Below are 5,580 nucleotides of genomic sequence, written 5' to 3'. Positions count from 1 at the left end.
TGAAGCAGAACCACCGTTCTGATGTCTGACCCCATATTGTGCCTCTCCCTGATGGGCAGGTGTGGCTGGTCCAGGCAATACCTAGGACGTGGGGGGGGGGGGGCAGTTAAGGAACAGACAATGCCAAAGAAGAAGGGGAGCAATTTCTAGAACAAAATATCATAGTAGTCTTTCTCCTGACTGATTCCACTCTAAGAGCCGCAGAGGTTTGTCTAGTGCAGAGGAGGATAAATCTTTCCATCTATCTGGGTCCAAGTCCTCTGGACGCTTTTACTGTTATGTTTGCTTGTTTTTTCTTTTCTTTTTTTTTTTTAAATTTTTTATTTAAGAAAGGATTAGTGAACAAAAACATAAGGTAGGAGGGGTACAACTCCACACAATTCCCACCACCCATAGCACTGCTTAGCTCCAGCTTATGGTGGTGATAAGGATTGAATCTGGGGCCTCAGAGCCTCAGGCATTTTTTTTTCCTGAAACCCTAAGCTATCTCCTCAGTCCTCTCTACCGTTTCTATTCTGGACTGAAACCAGGGCCCTCCCAGTAGGAAAAGGGAGAGAAGCAGCAAAAGAGGGGTTCCGACAGACAGCCAGCTCATATTAGCATCTGCACTGGGAACATCTATCCTGGGTGTAGTCTTCAGAGGCCAAGTTATCTCAAGGGTCAACTTTGAAAATTTCACCAAGACTTGTGTTAAAGAGAGAAGGATGGGTCTGGGGTGCACCCTTTGGGGTCCCTTTGAATCTGGAGATATCCACAACTTATAAGCCTGGGCCAGGATCTGGGGACCCAGGACAGAGGTCAGTGCCTTCCTCACTGTCCATGCACATCAAGGTCAACCTACAACCAAGCAGGTGCTTCCAGGTTGTGACCCTCCATCTGCAGAATAGCACAAATGATGCTTCACTAGGGCCAGAAAACAAGCTAACTATTCATAATGCCGAGAAAACAACAGAAACAGGAGTCATTGCATCACTGGCAAAGGAAGACAGTTCATACAAAACCCGTTTCAGAAATGCCCCTGGTTGCAGTGAATACAGTGAGGAATGTTTCCAAATTTCTCAAAGAATATCCTAATGTTATTTCAACTGTTCTAGAAGACAGAAAAGGATTTCGCATTGCCCAGTCTATTTTCGAGATAAAGGCAGTTTGGGTAGAATTTAACAAACTGTCTGTATAGTAACTTTCCTATCACCAAGTAGCAGGGCACAGGCAAGTATTTCATGCAGGAAACACCAAACATTCACTAGAGGAATGATTACTCATTTCAAAAGATACTGAGAAGGTGATCGATAAAGTTGAGCATTTGTTCTTGATTATAATGCTGGAGAGGAAAATATTAGTAGAATAGAACTCCTGTTTAGAGGAGAGAGGAGGAATGCACAAAGTCTAGAAAACTAATAATAGTGGTGACTATAACACAAGTGACAGCAACAACATCTGGATAAGAAGTTTGCATTTATGCAGTCTAAAAAAAGACACATTAGAAGAAATAAAAACATTATTTTGGTAAAAGACATGATTAAATATCTTAAAAATCCAAACAAAATAAAAACGACAACAACAAAATTCCTAGAAGCAATGATCCAAAGGAACTGGCCATAAGATATCAGCTTTTAAATTAAAGCCCCATGCAGCAGAAAACAGTACAGAGAATTTCTATTTACAACAACAAAAATGAATTATAGTGTAAGAGCAGTTAAAAACACAGTGAGACAAGAACTCCCAGGTTTGAGCCCCTGCACCAACAATAGACAGAACTTGTCATTACTCTGGTTAAGGCTCGGGGGGTGGGGGGGAACTCCGTAAAAATAAAAAACCATGATGAGAGAAATCAAGAAAAACGTGAAGACATTTTTAGAGAGCTAAACTCAGCTGCCATTTGGTAGACAGGATGTAGAAAAGATAAAAATAAGCTACTAGTAATAGTCGATCCAAGAGGAACTAAAATCATGTATTTTTTTCTCAAACACAAGAATGGGCTGTGACTTCCCGCTCCAAGAATAATCAGGAACACTGCCAGTGCTTGTAAGTGTGTTCTGCTCTATCTGTGGATCAGCAGCACCATGCTGGGGGGTGGGGGGTGGGGGAGGAACACAAAGAGAATAGCCAAGGGAGATCCCCGCCTTCCTGGGAGAAAATTTTAGCCAAAACCATATTGATGAATGCAGGCTGAGGGCATGGGGAGGTGGTATTTGGGATTTCACATCACAGGGGTCCTCTCTACAGGAGACTCTGAGCTCAGATCCCCAGGACAGATTGAGATTTCCAAAAGCAATTTCAGCTGATTCTACGTCAAAAAAGTTGTCTTGGACCTATGAGGCCAAGGGCAGTTGTTCCATAGATGACAAGATGAACTTGCTACTTTAATTTGCACTTGAAACTTGATCTGAAGGGCTTTTTGATCTACATTAATAACAAAGACTGGGAGGAAATAATGTCTATGACACAGAGTTTCTACAGTCAATCAATAAAAGAAAGGAAACCCTGGGAAATTAGACTAATGATAACAATAATTTACAAAAAAGAAAAGTGAGACCCAGAAAGCCAAGAAATGTAAAGGGAATGCAAATATAAAGAAAAACGCTCATCCAAACACTGAATCAAATGCAGTGTGGGGTATATGGTATCATGGTTTTGTAAAAAAGACTTTCATGCCTCAGGCTTCAGAGTTCCAGGATCAGTTGACCTTAACACTGTAAGCCAGAGCTGAACAGTGGTATGGGAGGGGGAAAAATCACGCGCACACACACACACACACACACACACACACACACCAAATCAAATGCAAGTTAAAATAGCGTAATACCAAATGTCATCAATTATAATAGTTAAAATGTAAACAGTAGAAGCTCAGGAGGTTTCGCAGTGGAAGAGCACAGGACTTAGGAGCCTGAGGGTCCCAATTTCCTTCCATTCCTGGCACTGCATATGCCAGAGTACCACTCTAGTTCTCTCTCTCTCTCTCTCCCCCCCCACTTCCTCCCTTTTTCCCTCCCTCTTCATTAGTATGCAAATAAAATATTTTAAGAGCTGGAAGATAGCAGTGGTAGGACACAGGACTTCCATTCAAGAAATCCCAGCACCACCAAAACAAGGGCTGAGAAGCGCACTGAACAAGCAAACAAACAAGTCAGCAGTCAAGTTCAAGTTGTGTAGCCAAAGACATGGCAAATGAATCGGAGGAAGAACCCTTGAGAAGTGTGATTTTAAGATTGTAAAATATGAGTAGCCCATGATTCCACAACAGAAACTGACTTGACAGGAACAAGCCAAGAGCCTAGCGGCATCTGTGCACAAAGGTGCCATTGTAGCCACACTTGGTGGCTAAGGAAATAGATGGAAGCCACCATCTAACTCCCTGTGTGGTAGAATGATTACACAGACGCTTGTCACTTTGGAATATGAAATGCCTTGTAGTCACTGAAAATAAGATTAATTCTAGGACTGGTGAATAGAAAGGAAAAAAAAAAACAAAATTGAGTGATTCCATAAAAAAACTACAATCTGGGGCCAGGATATAGTTCACCTGGTAGAACATGTGCCCTGCCATGCGTAAAGTCTTGGGTTTAAACTTCAGCACTACATGGGAGCACTGTGGATATTATGAGAAGTGTTCTGCGGATGGATGGTGGAGCAGTGCTGTGCTGTCTCTCCCCTCTCAGCATCTGTGTCTTCCTCTTTTCTTTCTCCCAGAAAAATGAAGAATGAGGGCTGGGGAGATAGCATAATGGTTATGCAAAAAACTCTCAAGCCTGGGGCTCCAATATCCCAGCTTCAATCCCCAACAACATCACAAGCCAGAGCTTAGTGCACTAATCTTTCAGTCTTTCTGTGTTTATCTTTCTCTCTGCATTTCTCTCATTAGAATAACATAAATAGGGAGTAGGGTGGTGGCTCAGTGGGTTAAGCGCATAAGGCGCAAAGCGCAAGGACCGGCGGAAGGATCCCGGTTCGAGCCCCTGGCTCCCCACCTGCAGGGGAGTCACTTCACAAGCAATAAAGCAAGTGATGAAGACACTGCAGGTGTCTGTCTTTCTCTCCCCCTCTCTGTCTTCCCCTTCTCTCTCCATTTCTCTCTGTTCTATGCAACAACAACGACATCAATAACCACAACAATGTTAAACAAGGGTAACAAAAGGGAAAATAAATAAATGAATATAAAAAATTTTTTTAAATAACATAAATAAAATATTTTTTAAAAAGAAAAGGAAAATGTAGAACGAAACATTGGGGTGGGGAGGCTATTCTGCTATAACATACAGGAAGCCCTGAGGTTCATTCTCCAGTGCTTCATTAAAAACTCTAGATTCCATCTTTTAGACATCTATTTGTGTAAACATAGAATAAAGACTGGAAGAACATACAATATCAACAGCAATCCCCTAAACAATAATGAAGCAGAGTTTGGAGGGAGGGGAAATGGACCTTCCAGTCTCTATTTTGTGCAGTTTTAACAGAGGAGAAAGACCTAACTCCATCTACTAAGAAAACAGACTCTGGCCGGTCCCAGTGGGGAAGGACAACTTCTATTTCTGTATATGACAGAAGGATTGTTTCAGCATCCAAAAGATCTAGACACTGTTATCTTTCAAAAAAAAAAAAAAAAAAAGCATGGCAAGCCAAAATCCAGCTGGGCACATCTCAGCAGGAAGGCTCCACAGCTGATGAAATACACAAACGGCACAAATCCAGCCTGCTCGGGTCCTGTTGAGAAGAAGGCAGAATTTACTCATAAAGCTGACGGCCAACCTCTTACCAAGTCGCCAAAGAAAGTGGCTGTAGAGACAACTGTGTCACATTAAATTGAGGAGTGACCAGGGAGTTGGCTCAGTGGGCAGAGCACATGCTTTGCAAACCCAAGGCCACAGGTTTGTTTGATCCTTGGCCCCATGTGTGGTCAGAATGGTACTTGGTCTTTCACTCTTTAAGTAAACATTTTTTTTAGATTTTACTTATTTATTCATGATAAAGATAGGAGAAAGAGTAAGAACCAGACATCAGTCTGGTACATGTGCTGCTGAGGATTGAACTCAGGCCCTCATGCTTGAGAGTCCAGTGCTTTGTCCACTGTTCCACCTCCCAGACTACTAAGTAAACAATTTTTATGCACTGTGAAAAGAACCCAGGACTTCGAATATGCACAACACTATTACTGAGAAGCTTCTTCAGTTTTTTCTTTCATTATTTTTGAGAGAGAGGAGAGAGAGAGAAGGCACACAGGTAGAAGAAAGATAGCACAGCAGCACTCCACTATTTACAAATCTCCCCCAGTGCCTTCCCTGGTGCTCCACTGTGGGGCTGGGGATTAAATCTCAGGCCTAGAGCATGGTAAGGCACTTGCTCTATCAGGTGAGCTATCTCCAGACTCCAATACATAAATGTTGGGGGTTTTTGTTTGTTTTGTTTTTTAAATATTTATTTATTCCCTTTTGTTGCCCTTGTTTTATTATTATAGCTATTATTGTTATTGATGTCATCATCGTTGGATAGGACAGAGAGAAATGGAGTGAGGAGGGGAAGACAGAGAGGAGGAAGAGAAAGACACCTGCAGACATGCTTCACCGCCTGTGAAGCGACTGC

This window comes from Erinaceus europaeus, chromosome 9 (assembly GCF_950295315.1).
Source record: "Erinaceus europaeus chromosome 9, mEriEur2.1, whole genome shotgun sequence".
NCBI classification, from domain to species: domain Eukaryota; kingdom Metazoa; phylum Chordata; class Mammalia; order Eulipotyphla; family Erinaceidae; genus Erinaceus; species Erinaceus europaeus.
This window is presented reverse-complemented; position numbering follows the sequence as displayed.